This window comes from Tachyglossus aculeatus, chromosome 4 (assembly GCF_015852505.1).
Source record: "Tachyglossus aculeatus isolate mTacAcu1 chromosome 4, mTacAcu1.pri, whole genome shotgun sequence".
In the NCBI taxonomy this organism is placed as follows: domain Eukaryota; kingdom Metazoa; phylum Chordata; class Mammalia; order Monotremata; family Tachyglossidae; genus Tachyglossus; species Tachyglossus aculeatus.
This window is the reverse complement of record NC_052069.1, coordinates 106081084-106098614: the sequence shown is the minus strand read 5'-3', so window position 1 is coordinate 106098614 and position 17531 is coordinate 106081084. Positions and strand designations below refer to the sequence as shown.

At 45.1% G+C, this 17531-nt stretch overlaps 1 protein-coding gene across 1 annotated transcript in view; it reads right to left on the bottom strand.

Annotated features, from left to right (window-relative positions):
• Positions 1 to 17531, bottom strand: part of KCNT1 (potassium sodium-activated channel subfamily T member 1) — a 290128-nt gene that overhangs the window by 252267 nt on the left and 20330 nt on the right. The window lies entirely within an intron of this gene.

The following is a 17531-nucleotide window of genomic DNA, read 5'->3' as shown; positions in this document are numbered from 1 at the left end:
GGGAAAAGGGAGGGGGGAGTAGAGGAAGAGAAAGGAGAAAGAGGGGAAAAAAAGAGTGATTCCCTATCCAAAAGTGATGGTAGATAAGCCATTGAACATTTCCCAATTAACCCAGGGGCACTAAGGTAAATAATCAAGGCTCTGTCCTGCAGCTAAATGGTCTTGCTGGCAGGTTTAATACACTATGAAGAGAAGACAGGAGGGTAAGGCAGGAGATTACAACTTTTCTCCTTTGGTGTCCTGATTGGGGCTGAAAAGTGAAAGCATCTCATGTTCAGCACAATATTTTCAAGAAAGAACTGCTGGATGTTACCTCAGAGGAACTTCTCCCCCAACCCACAAGACACACTATTGCCTTAAGGCATGCCTTTTAATATAAACCAATGCACCCTATAGGTTCTCATATATTCCGAATAGACTGTCATCTATACAGATGCTATATTTCTACAGACCCGGGGCTTAGTAAGAAAAGACTCTCTTCCACTAGTATCAGGAAGTTCCAGTGGAATTGTTTCTAAACAGAGGAAGTTGTCTTCTCTGCCTAAGATCTGCTCTTGAATCAATAATTACAATGTTGGGGGTGAGAGGGAGGGGCACTACTTTCGAAGAATCGAAACATCTCTCCTACAGTAAGTATCTGATCTCTTCAGAGAACATAGTCCTGGGAATCATCTTGCTCCCTAGGTAGCGCACCAATATGTAGGATATTCGACATCTTCAATCCATTATCAAACCCACAGTTCAGACGTTTTTTCCCTCCTGTCACAGCACCCAAACCCAGCCCAGACCATGGTCTGAAAACACCCTGCCTTTTCTGTCATAATACTATCACAAGGCAATCAATAAATTAATCATATTTATTGAGTGCTTACTATTTGCAGAGCTCTCCTTCCTCTCCCCCTCCTCCCCCTCTCCAACCCCCTGCCTTACCTCATTCCCTTCCCCACAGCACCTGTATATATGTTTGTACGTATTTATTACTCTATTTATTTTACTTGTACATATTTATTCTATTTATTTTATTTTGTTAATATATTTTGTTTTGTTCTCTGTCTCCCCCTTCTAGACTGTGAGCCCACTGTTGGGTAGGGACTGTCTCTATATGTTGCCAACTTGTACTTCCCAAGCGCTTAGTACAGTGCTCTGCACACAGTAAGCACTCAATAAATAAGATTGAACGAATGAATGAAGTGCTTGGTAGAGTACAATACAATAGAGTTGGTAGATAGGTTTCCTGCCTAGAACAAGCTTACAGTCTGGAGGTGTGTGGGTACCTGCTGTGTGCTCAGAGCCACAGATGAGACTGAGCAGCCCTGAGCTCTCATTTTGCTTTGGCATATTATTTTTCTATGTTTTGACAGCCAGGTTCATCTAACAGGCTACCCACCTCGTATCCCAGCGAAGGGAAGAGTAAAATGTAAAGTGATGGGAATATGAGACGAAGGAGGGATAGAAAGAAGCAGAATTCATTGTTTCATCAGGTGGACAGACACCTTCCCTTCTCACCATTCTGTGGCCCAACATTGGATAGGTCATCTATCACTCACAGTGTGGGGTTGAAAAAGGGAGAACTCTGGTGAAAAACCAAATTCCCCGGAGTACCCTGCTATTTAGCCGTTAGCCACCTCACTTTCCAGATTTTAACAGCACTTCAATGTGAATCTGCTTTGATTAAATCCTGTTTCTGACCAAATTTAACAGCAAGTTGAAAAGGTTTCATGGATTACACTCGTGCCCTAATGAAGCTAGAGATATCAGATTATCACCCCCTGTTAATGGGGACCTGTAACCCTGAATCTGTTTCACACTTTAGCACAAACAGGCTAAAATACTAGGCTGAACCGTGGCCAGGGTATTCTTGCCATGAAGCTCCTTGTGGGCAGGGATTGTTTCTTCCAACACCATCGTGTGGTACCCTCCAAAGCATTTAGTACAAGTGCTCTGAACCCAAAAAGTGATGAGATCATTACCTCAGGCTTGGCCACTGATTGATGTACTTTCCAAGCACTTAGTGCTCTGCACACAGTAAATACACAATAAATATGACTGAATAAATGAATCCAGGAATCTGTCTGACTCAAGGTTGATAAACCTGCCTAGACACTGGAGTCTAACCTAAGCTACTAGGAGTGACTTTTGACTGGCAAAGACTAAAATACAGTTTATTAATCAAGTGGAGTGGTGGACGTAAAAGAATATGGAGGCTTCCGGTGGTTCACTGATTCTTTTTTTAATGGAATTTGTTAGGTGTTTACTATGTGCCAGGCACTGTACTTAGTGCTCAAGTACATACATGATCATTAAGGTTAGGCACAGTTCATGTCCCAAATGGGGCTCACAGTTTTAATCCCCATTTTACAGATGAGGTAACTGAGGAACAGAGAAATTAAGCAACTTGCCCGAGGTCCCACAGCAAACAAAGTGGCAGAGCCAGGATTAGGCATAGTGGAAGGAACATGGGCCTGGGATTCAGAAGGTCATGGGATCTAATCCTGGCTCCATCACTAGTCGGTTGTGTGGCGTTGGGCAAGTAACTGAACTTCTCTGTGCCTCAGTTACCTCATCTGTAAAATGGGGATTAAGACTTTGAGCCCCATGCAGGACAGGGACTGTGTCCAACCCAATTTGCTTGTATCCACCCCAGCACATAGTACAATGATGAGCTTATAGTAAGCACTTAACCAATACCACAATTATTATTATTATTATTATTATTATTATTAGTATTAGTATTAGTATTATTATTATTATTAACCCAGATCCTCTGACTCCCAGGACCATGATCTATCCACAAGGCCATGCTGCTTCTCACCTTGTTTACATGGCACAGGCCCATGATTTTAAGTTAATCCCAAGCAAACTTAACGCTAATATACAAACACTCTTCAAAAATCAAGCTTGCCCCATGCAGACATGTTAGGGTTGCAGAGTGGATTGGGTTAGGAAAAACTGATCCAAATCCATTGGCTCAGCAAGCAAGATATTCCCAATACCTTTTTATAGATCTTTAGGAAAATCTTTGTCAAATCTCTGTTCCTATGAGTTTACATTGCAAAGTCTCTGTCCCATCCTGGCTTATTCTTTCAGAAGAAAAGGCTAATAGGTTTTGTATCACCAAAGGAACTTCTAAATACATTTTTAAGCATCTTCAAAAATCATGATGAACAATGGATACTATTGAGTTACCTTCATTACATTTACATTATAAGCTTTTGCCTTGCAACGAATAGTTATGTAAAAATCTCAAACTATTCCCTCAGAAACATCCTGCCAAATGCAGAACGACAGAAGTGAAGAAGTTCCAGAAGTGTCCCTATGAATTTACAAAACTTCCAGTGGTTGTTCATCCACCTCCTCCTCAAAGAGAAACTTCTTACCATTAGCTTTAAAGCACTCCATCACCTTGCCCCCTTCTACCTTATTTCGCTGACTTCTTACTTCAACCCAGTACGTTCACTTCACTCCTCTAGCACCAACCTCCTCACTATACCTCTCATCTATCTCACCACTAACCCCCGACCCATACCATTGCCTCTGGGTTGGAACTCACTCCCTCTTCATATCTGACAATCACTCTCCTTACTTTCAAAGCCTCATTAAAACAATATCTCCTCCCAGAAGCCTTCCCTAAGCCCTCATTTACCCTATTCCATCTCCCTTCTGTGTAACCCTTACACTTGGATTTGTACCCTTTATTCACCCAACCCTAGGCCCCACGGCACTTATGTACATATCTATAATTTATTTTAATATCTATCTCCCTCTCTCTCCTCTATGAATCAATGCCTTATCATGGCGGAAAAATTTGCGTAAGCCAATGAAGCTTAGAGCTATGCCACTGAGAGATATTCTCTCAACGGGGTTACCCATAATGGAAAGGTCTAAGCCGAAGCATCACTCAAAGTTGATTCACTATGCTGGGCATGGGAAAGAGTCAAAGGCGGGTGATCAAAATGTAGATCAAAGACAACAGTAGAGACTTAAGTTTTTACTGCACAGAAGAAAGCAATGGCAAACGACTTCTGTATTTCTTACCAAGAAAACTCTATGGATAAAATGTCCATAAAATCGCTATGAATCAGAAATGACTCGGTGACATTTGACGCTGATCTCCACTCCCTAGACTGTAAGCTCCTTGAGATCTAGCACCTCTGTTCTCTCCCAAGCACCTAGTACACTGCTCTGCACACAGGAAGTGCTCAATAAATTCAATTGATTGATTGATCTCATTTGGACCTTCCCTAGGCACATCAGTTACCCAAAGAGGTGCTCTTTTCCCAACCTTGAGCAGGGTGGAGAGAGCTTGGCTTAGCATTCCAGAGCTTCTCAACAGACAGAAACTCAACCAGAGCGGAAGTAAGAGTTTCATTTTTCCAAACAGTTTTGGCCCCATAGCCTCCAGAGAGTCCTATATATCCTCTTCCATCCATAAACAAGGGTGATCTTTTGGATCTGATTTACAGTAAACTTGAAAACATCAGTTCTAGTTCCTTCTACAAATTTTTCAATGTAGAGATGGGTCCAGGATAAAGCAGCATGGCCCAGTGGAAAGAGCACAGGGCTGGGGGGTCTGAATTATAAGTCCAGTTGTGCCACTTGCCCGCTGCGTGCCCCTGGATAAGTCACAACTTCTCTTTGCCTCGGTCCCCTCATCTGTAAAATGGGGATTAAAAATTCGCTGTGGGCAGGGAACATATCTATCAACTGTGTTGAATTGTACTTTCCCAAGTGACTAGTGCAGTACTCTGGACACAGTAAGAACTCAATAAATACAATTGATTGATTGATCCATTCTCCCTCCCCCTTAGACTGTCTTATGTGGGGTAGGGTCTGTGTCTGTTTGGATTATCTTGATTCTGTTCCAATGCTCAGTATGGTGCTTACTTAAATAGCACAATTATTATTGTTATTATTCACTATCTCTAATGGACTCCCAAATGCTGATCATTTCTTGTACAGTGAACATTAGAGCAATATCTGCATTATTTTGGGCCAGACCTCTGATATATGCGGCCCAAGAGCAAAGGTAGCATGTCAGAGCAAAGCAGAAGGGTGTGGGAGATGAGGAAAGGGGTGGGCTTAGTCTGGGAAGGCCTCTTGGAGGAGATGTGCCTTCAAGAAGGCTTTGAAGCAGGGGAAAGTAATTGTCTGTCGGATTGGAGGAGGAAGGGCGTTCCAGGCCAGAAACAGGACATGGGCGAGGGGTTGGCGGTAAAATAGGCAAGATTAAGGCACAGTGAGAAGAAGCAGCATGGCTCAGTGGAAAGAGTGCAGGCTTGGGAGTCAAAGGTCATGGGTTCAAATTCTGGCTCAACCGCTTGTCAGCTGTGTGACTTTGGGCACTTAACTTCTCTGTGCCTCAGTTACCTCATATGTAAAATGGGGATTAAGACTGTGAGCCCCACGTGGGACAACCTGATCACCATGTATCCTCCCCAGCACTTAGAAAAGTGTTTTGCACATAGTAAGCGCTTAACAAATGCCATCATTATTATTATTAGCTCTAGAGGAGCGAAGTGTGTGGAGACTGGGTTGTAGAAGAAGAGTAGCAAAGTGAGGGAGGAGGGGGCAAGATAGTGGAGTGCTTTAAAGCCAGTGCTGAGGAGTTTTTGTTTGATGTGGAGGTGGATGGGCAACCACTGGAGGTTTTTTTAGGAGCAGGGTGACATGTCCTGAATGGTTTTGTAGAAAAACGATCCGACCCCACAGCAAGTATGTACATACCTGTAATTTATTTATATTAATGTCTGTCTCCCCCCAAATAGACTGTAAGCTCGTTGTGGGCAGGGAATGTGTCTGTTTATCGTTATAGTGTACTCACCCAAGCACTTAGTATAGTACTCTGCACACAATAAGTGCTCAATAAATATGAATTTACAACACTGACACCATAAGACACTTGGAATGGCTGAAGTTCCCCTCCATTTACTTTTAGTGGTGAAGACAAGCACTGAATCATCCATACTCTGACTCATCCAGGGGTAAGAGTGTAGGTTGGATTCACCGGGGACACCTAGACTTCAAATCAAGGAGTAATAAAGTTGTGCACCACCTAATCACAATATCTCTGCCCTATTTCTGTTTCTCAGAGGCATGATAGAAGGTTGTATTGCCCCGCTATCCTTCTGAGATCTCAGGCATCCAAACGTAAGCCATTTCAGAAAAAAATAATCCGATAACCAGTCTGCAAAAATCTACAAGGTCAAATCTGATGCCAAATTGAAAAATGTCCCAGAGTCTGCCTTGCATGACCTGACTCAGCCACTAACGACAGAGGGCTTTATCACTAGTGTTTTGAGACCCATTTCAGAGCATCAAGGGCTGAATGATGATAGGTTGGGCTTGTCCAGATAAGGAGGGCTTTGGCACAAGGGTGCATCTTCCTGAGTGCCTTCCAATTGCTCTGACTTCCAGACTGCTGGACCTGCTCACTTCAGGGAAAAGGGTTGCCTTCCCAGAGTGGTCCCGAGATGATGGAGTATCTCCCTGTCCTCTTCCTGGGACTGCCCCTAGCCTTGGGTGGTGTCTCCATGGTCACTCAGGTTCTGAACACCCTCTGGGACCCACCTCCACTGGAGGTTCTGAAGAGCTTCAGAGTCTTCCCTCATGGCAGGCACTCCCAGTCCGAGTTAAGTTGCACAGGAAAATTGTGTGGAGTGATAGGAGATAAGTCAGAAAAACAGAGAGAGACACGCAGAGACAGGTGGAGGCACCCCCCACAAGAAGGACCTTCTCCCATCTAGGGGTGCATCCACAAAGAGACCCACTCATAGACACAGTGAGAGATCCAGAGAAAGGGCTTAAAAACAGGCTAAAATCATGCAAAAGAATACCGTCCCCTCCTCTCTTCACTCCTCTTTCCCAAGCGGAGGGAGTTTCTCATCGCTGAAGACCTCAAGGGGCTTCATAATCCTAAATTAAATGCAGCAGGCTTCGCCAGTCCCCAAGAAGTAGGTAAATGGCTGTGTAAGGTCCATTTTGCCATACGGGGAGGAGCAGGAGGATCCCTTCTCGAGGCCAGGCTGCTTGTCCTGAGGAAGCAAAGAGCTTTAGCAGGAGGGAGTTGAGGACATCCCCTGGAAAATCTAACTTGAGGGCCACAACTCCCACCATCTCCCTTGGACACAGCTTGCTTATGGTTGGGTGTGGGCTTGGATGAGGTGACAGGTGCTCTGAAGGAGGGGAACACACAGCAGAGATTACAGTGCTGTTGTAATCCAGGTACAAAGGGTAGCATCTATAAAGGAATAAGGGATTGAAAAGCAGCATGGCCTACTTGAGAGGGAATACGCCTGGGAGTTGGAAAGACCTTGTCTGCTCTGTGACTTTGGGCAAGTCACTTCACTGTGCCTCAGTTATCTGTTAAATGGGGATTAAGACTGTGAGTCCCAGGTGGAACAGGGACTGTGACCAACCTGATTAGCTTGTAATGACTTAGCACTTAGTATGGTGCCTGGCACATAGTAAGCAGTTCAAAAAAGCTGATAATAATAATTATTATTATAATTATAATAATAAAGGAGGTTGAGAACCGAGGGATGGAGGGAGGTGGGTAGAAGAGGGACAAGGGAAATACAAAATGAATAACAAGTGTAAGAAGTCTTCCCATTCCTGGTGTTTCCAAATCCCAGCCACTGATCCTCCCCTCGAGTCTAGAATCCAGCCAGATGACTAACCTTGACTGCATCGTTGGTCAGACAACTCCCACCGCCGTGCAGCTCTCTGAACACTTCCTTCCACGCGTCTCAAGCACAAAGCGCCCTCCTCGTCTTTCAACCTACAGTTTCCTTCCCCTCTCCCTGCCCTCCCCCACCCATTCCATCATTCTTCCTCGAAACAGCACCGATCTGTAGACGGTGCAGACGTCCGGCTTTTTTACCCTCCCTTGCTCACGCCGCTCTGGGATGTGACTCCACATCTTCGTCCTCCCAGAATCCCAGGCTCCGGGCAGAGTTAAGTGATCATCTTCTGAAGCAATCGTATGGTTGGCGAGGGGGGGCTTTGAGGGAGAAGCCGGGTTCTGGGGAGGAGGAGAAGTGGAGGGGGCAAAGCCTCCTATCTCCTGGAGCTGGGGATGTGAAGACATCGAATTTGCTCCCTGTCTCTGTGAGGACTGAGTGGTCTGTGCATACGCACACAGAAGCCTGAATGCCGGCAGCTGCCTGGGCATCAGAAGTGGCAGCATCAGATGCATCACCAGGAGAGTACACCGTTTTCAGGCAAGGCTCCCTGCCGCACACGAAAGCAGCCAGCCTATTCCTGGATACCCCTGTGCTGCTAGAAGCTTTGCTGGCTCGAACGTGATTTGAAGAGCAGGGGTGGGTCCGCCATCCCGAGCGGCACCCTGGCATGATAAAATGCCCTGGATCCCCTTGAGCTCCAGAGCCAGGAAGAATTTCTGTCACTCGACTCCCACTCACATCCCTGGATGGAGCTGAGTGTTCGTGCTGCTGAGGGCTCAGCTCCCGGGTCCGGCTAATCTGACACTCACCCACACTCAAGTGACAAGACGGAGGAGCGAGGCCAATACCAGTGAATAAAGCCCCAAATTTGAGATCAATCAGGTCACCTCAGGGCCATCTGCTATACTGAAGTTTTGGATTTTTTTTTCCAATATTAACTACCCCCCTCTGACACACACACACACACACACACACACACACACACACATGCACAAAAGAATATATAGGTATATAAAAGGGACTTCTGCCTCCAGGAATTTCTTCTCCAATAACACAATGACATATGTGGAGAGGAGAGGGCAAAGGCAGGCCAGACTAGCATGTCAAGCAATCAAGCAATTAACATGGTGGTCTCCTCCGGAGATCTGACCTAAAAGAAAGTACTGGAAAGGACAAAGACCCTAAGACAGTTCCATACCACATTAGGTGAGTTGGGCTGAAAATGCTTTTTGAAAGTGTCCTGCGGATTTTTGGTGATGCTTTATCTCACTAGTCTTTGTGGGACCGGTGTCAGACAGCTTAATGGGGTGGAGGTGGGGGGCATTATAGAGTCAGAGTGTCATCAGTCAATCAATGGTATTTTTTTTTGAGCACCTACTGCATGTAGAGCACTGTACAAAGCATTTGGGAGAGTACAGCATAGTTGGTGGACACATTCCCTGCCCAAAACGAGCTTACAGTCTAGAGGTGGAGGCAGATACTGATATAAATATATAAATTATGGATATAGTAGATGAATTACGGATAATCAGCTGGTGAAGGGCTTTTCCCTGGATCTGAACCAGACTTTCTCTGGAGACTTCACCAGAGGGTCAGGTGTCCCTACAATCCCCTCTGGAAAGGAGGGAAAGGAGATTCCCTTCTATATATATATATATATATATATATATATTTTTTTTTTAATGAAGACTTGCATACACCAAGTGAAAATAGACTGAGTGTTTCTCAGAAGGGAATAAATTAGCTTCTTAGAGAAAGCCATCAATTATTCCTGTATCCACGAACCCATAAAGCCCATTTAGTGGATAACCTCATCCTGTGTGTTCAAATAGCGGTGTGGCAGCTATAGCCCCATCCCAACAATTAAACAAGGAAATGCCTGCTCGGCTGCAGCCAGACCCAGACTTCGAACGTTCTCCTGCACAGGCAAGATTCCTAAGGCAATTTCTGGGAGCAACAGGCATCCTGGGAACTCCCAGGGAACTTTGGAGTTAAGAACCTGGTCTGCAGAGAGTGAGGTCATTTGTGCACAGCCCCAAACTGCCAGTTAGTCTCCTCAATGCCCAGAAGGTGAAAGAGAGGAGAAGGCAGAGAAGCAATATTTTTTCCCCCGTTTCCCACAAGATGGTACAGGAGTTTGTTTTCTTCTTAGCTAACATAACATCCCCACTGTTTCTAAAATTAGCCTACCCAGTTCTGGGTCAACAGCTAGCAGAACCCACTCCTGAGAGGACCTTTGAATGGAAAAATCCCCAACATTTCAAAGCTTTAGGAGAAAAGAACATTAAAAAGCACATTTTTCATAGTATTTCTTAAGCCCTTACTATGTGCCAGGCATGGTTCTAAGCACTGGGGAAGATGCAAAGTAATCAGGCTGGACCATTTTACAGGTGAAGTAACTGAGGCACAGAGAAGTTAAGTGACTAGTGCACACTGCAGACAAGTGGCGCATTGGGATTAGAACCCAGGTCCTTCTGATGTCCAGGCCCATGCTGTATACACTAGGCCACGCTGCTTTACAAGTCTTCTTTGTCTTCAGACAATAGTCCAAAAGATGGGACTCCTTAAAAATCAACAGAAAGAAAATCACTGGGCAAAGGCGGCTAGTGCGGGTCTTTCCCTTTTTCTTGATAATGGAGTCAAGGGACAAAGAGAATAGGCCCTGGGCCACATCCTTTTGTGTTACCTTTTATTGAAAGATACTTGTTAAGGAACAGAGCAAAAAGATGGGCCTATATTTGAATGTCAAGAAAACAATGATCATGACTACTGAAAGTTTTAACACATTTGTAGTGGATACAGAGAAGACTGAAATAGTTGACAACCTTTCTCTCCTGGGATTGATAATCAATAATAAAGGAAATAATAACCAAAAAATATGCTAAGTGGCAGAGCCAGGATTAGAACCCAGGTCTTTCCCAGACCTGTACTCTATCCACTAGGTTATGCTTCTTCTCAGGATGGGGGATGACTGCTTTACCAAGTGTCAGATCCTGAATCATTCTGCTCACATACAAACCCACCAAAGCCAAAAAATAGCAATAGCAAAGTAGATTACTCCAGACCACAAGAAAGTTGCTCCTCACGGGAAGAATCTTTTCTGAGGGAGGTACCCTGCAGATTCATGTAATTACATGAATGGAGTATGAAAGTCCACTAGATTGTAAGTTCCTTGGGAGCATGGATCTGGTCCACCATTAATAACTGTGGTATTTGGTAGGCATTTACTGTGTGCCAATCACTGTACTAAGTGCTGGGGCAGGTACAGGACAATCAAGTCCCTCATGGGGCTCACAGTCTCAGTAAGAGGAAGACCAGGTATTGAGTCCCCAATTTGACGGATGGGGGAACTGAGGCACAGAGAAACTAAGTGATTTGCCCAAGACCACACAGCAGGTAAGTGGCAGAGCTGGGATTAGAACCCGAGTCCCAGGCCCATGCTTTATTTGCTAGGCCATGCTGTTTCTATTGCTCCCCGTCTGGACTCTAAGCTCATTGTGGGCAGGGAAAATGACTGTTTACTGTTGTATTGTACTCTCCCAGGCACATAGTACAGTGCTCTGCACATAGAAAGCGCTCAATAAACACAACTGAATGAATGAATTCTCTCTCCAGCAATCAGTACAGGACTCTGCACACAGTAGGTGCTCAATAGACACTATTGACGGAGGAACGCAGAGGGAATTGCAACCCATGGCAGAGCAGAGACTGCATGGGAAACCACATGGTAAATGCAGCACTGGATCTTACACTCCACACCTCCCGCTCCACAGAAGTCAAACTCGTGAGTACAGACAAGCATTCACAAAGTTCCACGCCTGACTCTGCCAGCTTTCAGTAGGCGGCTAGGTATCCTGCGCAATATTATTCAGTCTTCAATTCTGCAGAGCCTATATGATGTGTCATGTGAAAATTCTGCATTAACACCCTGAATCAGCACAGTTAGTTTCAAGTGAGGGAGCTGAAGGCGGAGAAGGCCGAAAATTAGACCCTTAGCCTGGGTCCCCACTGTGTATTAAGGCTATTTCTTCCCTTCAAGTTTAGAGCTCTAAATAACGTGGAAGTTGGTTGAGGCACATGGGGTTTGTCATTTTCTAAGATACTGGTGATCTCAGAGAATTCTTAGTTATTGAGAAGACCTTCCCCCCACTCCCACCCCATCCCCGCAAAGACATCTACTCTGGTGGACTTGTGTATTCAGCTGTTCTTCATACTACAAAGATGACACCGCTGATGGTGGTGTTTACTTATGGATTATAGTGTGGCTGAAAAGGCCAGTGAGGGTTTGATGGTCCCAATCACCCCATACATACACAGAGGGTCCCTTGTTCTGTGACGTTTTTGCTTTTGCCTAACAGCCTTCTCAATCTGCTCAAATAGAACTGTTCCTTTCTTCACTGCAGTGGCCCAGGTCTATCTACTGCAGTAGATTCCCAGCTTTCTGTAATACCACATTATCCGAGCTAAAGCTCTACTACATCCTTAAAGCACTTCCTCTTTCCCTCTTGCTTTCAACTGCCCCATTTCAGTTTCTGTAACAGCCAGTGTGGCCATTGTTGTTTATTCTCTGCACGTGTCCCACCCAATGAAGTTGCAACGAGGGAAGCAAAAGCTTCATTCCATCATTTTGTACTAACCATCCCACCTTGCCATTTCACATTGAATATGGCCTACAACACTGGTGGAATTCCATGTGGCTTTGGTGTGGGGATCAAATCTACAAGCCATATTCAGAGTTGGATAGTCCCACAGCTCTGTATTCCTTCATTTTATTCTTAAGCCTGAGGTCAGAAGGCCACTGTTCTCTAACAGTCTTCCAGAGGATATCCTGACTTCTTAGGCCATTTTTCTTTTTGAATATTTTCTTGCCTGCTTGAGTATGTATCCCACTATCATGTGAAGGACTCGGCCTGTCAAGTGATTGTGGACAAGCAGCTGTTCAAGTTGAATACATTTGCCAGACAGCTTGATCTCAGCCTGGAGAATGCCTACGGCATCAATATTTGCATAGAGCTGGAGGAGGGCAAGAACCTCAAGGACCCCAATAAACAGGACCTTTGGCTCCAACAAGGATGATGAATATGACAAAGATGTGGCTTCAAGGCTCTCCATCCCCTCGCCCCCTCCTACCTCACCTCCCTTCTCTCCTTCTCCAGTCCAGCCCGCACCCTCCGCTCCTCTGCCGCTAACCTCCTCACCGTACCTCGTTCTCACCTGTCCCGCCATCAACCCCCAGCCCACGCCTTCCCCCTGGCCTGGAACGCCCTCCCTCTGCACATCCGCCAAGCTAGCTCTCTTTCTCCCTTCAAAGCCTTACTGAGAGCTCACCTCCTCCAGGAGGCCTTCCCAGACTGAGCCCCCTTTTTCCTCTCCTCCTCCCCATCCCCCCCCACCTCCTTCCCCTCCCTTGTATATATATTTGTACAGATTTATCACTCTATTTTACTTGTACATATTTACTATTCTATTTATTTTGTTAATGATGTGCATATAGCTTTAATTCTATCTGTTCTGATGATTCTGACACCAGTCTACATGTTTTGTTTTGTTGTCTGTCTCCCTCCTTCTAGACTGTGAGCCAACTGTTGGGTAGGGACCGTCCCTACATGTTGCCGACTTGTACTTCTCAAGTGCTTAGTACAGTGCTCTGCACACAGTTAGAGCTCAATAAATATGCCAATGAATGAATGAGAAGAGAGAGGAATTAGTGTCATGAGGCAGATGGTGAAATTGGTTTTGCAGCCACTCATAACTGCACAATCAATCAATCGTATTCACAAAGCACTTACTGTGTGCAGAGCACTGTACTAAGCTCTTGGGAGAATACAATATAACAGAGTTAGCATACACATTTCCTGCCCACAAAGAGTTTATGGTCTAGAGAGGGAGTCAGATATTAATATAAATCAACAAATTATGGATATGTACAAAAGTGCTGTTGGGGTGAGGGAGGAGTGAATAAAGTATGCAAATCTAAGTGCAAGGGTGAGTGTAACTCCACTTAACCTGGAAGAGGTTGCTACCTGCATTTCCGTGGCTGCTACAGAAAACTCACAGTCAGAAAAGCATACAATTGGAGAGAGAGAGAGAGAGAGAGAGAGAGAAAGAGAGAGAGAAAGAGAGAGAGAAAGGGGGGTGGGGGGGAAGGGGGATGGGAGAGAGTCTGTGCATGTGCCCCTATCTGAGAAGAAATCCTTGCACTGAAAGGACCACTTGTCCAGGATTTCTCTGCACACATTAAGTGCTCAAAAAATACCACAGATTGATGTGCTTTGTCCCTTGCCGAAATGGTGACTCAGGAAGAATGGTGTTTCCTCTAAAAATTGTTCATCCCTGTCTACTTCTGTGTTTTCTGTGCTCAAGGGGAGCTGTAAATCCAACTAACGGCTGACTTGGTCCAGTGACCACCGATACCATGCCAGATTTGTTCTTCAAAGTGTTTTTTGCTGTTTTGGGGTGAGGATGGGAGTCTGGCTACTAAGCTTGGATTTATTCAGTTGTATTTATTGAGCACTTACTGTGTACAGAGCACTGTACTAAGCACTTAGAAAGCAGCTGTGTGACTTTGGGCAAGTCACTTAACTTCTCTGGGCCTCAGTTCCTTCATCTGTAAAATGGGGATTGAGACTGTGAGCCCCACGTGGGACAACCTGATTACCTTGTATCCCCCCCCCCCAGCACTTAGAACAGTGCTTTGCACATAGTAAGTGCTTAACAAATGCCATTATTATTACTATTTGTTGCCAACCTGTACTTCCCAAGCACTTAGTACAGTGCTCTGCACACAGTAAGCGCTCAATACGACTGATTGATTGATAAATACAATTGATTGACTGATTGATATTACAATTCAGCAACCAAGAGAGGCAATCCTTGCCCACAACAGGCTCACAGTCTACAAAGAGGGAGCTTGGCACAGAGAGGGCTGATTTTGCAGGTGCCCAGGACTCCACCCATCAATGATATTCATTGGGTGCTTACTGTGCCTAGAACACTGTACCACGCACTTGGGAGAGGCTACAACAGAGTTAGCAGACACATTTTCTGCCCACAGCAAGCTTAGGGTCTAGAGGCGAGTTTAAAGTTTAGTCTGCAAATCTGCTGCTACCCCTTGTTTTGAACCTCAAGATCTGGAGATGGAGAAGGATAGAAGGAAGCAAATTAAAGCTGCAGCCTCACCCTAGCAGAATGTCACCTCTACTGAAAAGAGCTCAGGATTGGAAGTCAGGAGGACCAGGGGCGAGTTGAATCCATGGGTCCCTATAAAGAGGAACCCAGCAAACGTAAGGAGAGTTGTCTTAATCCAGATTTAAAATGGAGCATTGGAGCAAGACTCGGTGGAAGTTTGGAGAGCATGGAATGGGAATACAGAAGACCCAGTTTCTAATTTCAGTTTTGCCCCTAGCTTGCTCAGTGACTTTAGACAAGTTACAACTCCCTGGGCCTCAGTTTAGATATGAAGGAAGATGATGTGATAGTCCTTCCAGGTTTTCTCACCTGTAAAGTGGGGATAAGGTATCATCTCTCCCTACCAGTCTCCCTCCCTACCTGGGGATTAAGACTGTGAGCCCCCCGTGGGACTACCTGATCACCTTGTAACCTCCCCAGCGCTTAGAACAGTGCTTTGCACATAGTAAGCACTTAATAAATGCCATTATTATTATTACCACTTAGATTGTCACTTTTTCATTTGATTGCTTACTATTTTCCCCCTCTAAGTTGTAACCTCCTTGTGGACAGGGAACATGTCTACCGACCCTATTGTACTCTTCCAAGTGTTTAGTACAGTGTCCTGCAACAGTAAGCGCTCAATAAATGCCACTAATTGCTATCACTCCATCTTTAGACAATGTTCTGCCTATGTATAAGAAATCCCGGTGGGACCCTGTATTGTCAGGGAAAGTCTTTGGTTGTGGATACGGCTGCTCTGGTACATCTAGATATGTGACCTTGTTTCATTTTTAGACTTACTATCTTCAGTGAGGGGCGGACCCTGAGAAGAGGTTCACAATATCTACACATTTTCTTGAGTTCACCACTATGGAGCAGTCACCTGTACATAGCAAAGACACCACCTCTAGGACTATGAATGATGCTTAGAAGCCTTTTGAGTTTCCCGGACGAGGTGGCTTCACAACCACTACAGCATATGCCTTTCTTGATCAGTATATTTCTATAGGGCTATGAACCTGGAGAGAGAGTTGCTAGAGAAATTAAGTGATTAAGTAATAATAATAATAATTATGGTTTTTATTAAGCGCTTACTATGTGCCCTGTACTAAGCCCTGGGTTGGAGACAAGCAAATCGGGTTGGACACAGTCCCTGTCCCGCATGGGGCTCACACTCTCAATCCCCATTTTACAGATGAGGTAACTGAGGCACAGAGAAGTGACTTGTCCAAGGTCACACTGCAGACAAGAGGAAGAGCAGGTATTAGAACCATGATCTTCTAACTCCCAGATCCACGCTCTACCCACTATGCTGCACTACAACTGAGAGTCAATAAAACGAGACTGTGTCCAACTTGATTATCTTTTATCTACCCCAGTGTTTAGTACAGTGCCTGTCACATGGGCTTAACAAATACCATAAAAAAGATGAATGCATCATGAGGGCAGTAGCAAAAAAAATGAGTGAAAGGTCATAAAAATTTTTACTCAGCCTTTCCCTCGTAACACTGATCCTTTACTTATTGAAACGATGGCACCTCTTCCACTCATCAGCTATCCACAGAATGCATTAATTACTAAGGTCTAAAGTGGTGATTTATTGACTTGGTTTGGCTCCTCGAGCAGCTTTCCGAAGGGCAATATTCCACCTTCAGGAGGGCCTCTAAAAGGGAGCCATGAACAGCAGGGCATGGTGGAGGGTGGGTATGGCCCTTATCCTGCAGGAAACACGTACCCCAGCACAAAAAGGGCTAGAAAGGAGGTCAAGAGCAATGGCAGATTAGCTTCAGCCCAAACCAGGGGGTCATAGCTTTTGCACATGGCTCCTCACATCAGCAAACAGGAGATCAGGAAAGGGTGTGGCTTAGTGAACAGACAGAAACCTGAAGGATCTGGGTTCTAATCCTGCCCCACCACATCTGCTGTGTGACCTTGAGCAAGTCACTTCACGTCTCTGCGCCTCACTTACCTCATTTGTAAAATGACTATTAAAAGTGTGAGCCCCGTGTGGGACTGGGGCTGTGTCCAAACTGATTAACCTGTATTTATGCCAGCACTTAGAACAGCACTTGGCACGTAGTTTTTAACAAGTACCATAATTATTAAAAGCATTCAGTGCTCTTTGCAGGTGAGCGGGCTCACTACAAGCCAACAGAAATGCTCCAGTTCCAAGCCCCACCAATTCAGGCTTGTTCATTCGATCGTATTTATTGAGTGCTTACTGTGTGCAGAGCACTGTACTAAGCGCTCGGGAAGGACAAATCGGCTACACATAGAGATGGTCCCTACCCAACAACGGGCTCATAGTTTAACTGCTACCACTCAGCTTTCTTATCCAGAACGTTAACAGAATGGGAGATGCCAGTTCTAAATCCCAAACTTCGGCTCACTCTGGGGCATGGCGTGAGAGGAGAACCCAACCAGCTCCAAATGATAGGGTGAACTGCCTTCAGCCGTCTGCCCTGCTCAATCCCTTGGGGAAGGGCTATGGCAATGGTCTCCTTTTCTCTCCTTTTCTTCCCAGCTTGGAGTGAAAATTTGCTGTCATAACCATTCCCGTTGACTATTTAGATCCTATGACGGAATCACACAGTAAACTGTACATTCTGACTCTGAATTACTACCCCAAATGGTAGTGATAAGGTAGCTTATGTAGACACCCTTGATGTTCACAGAATG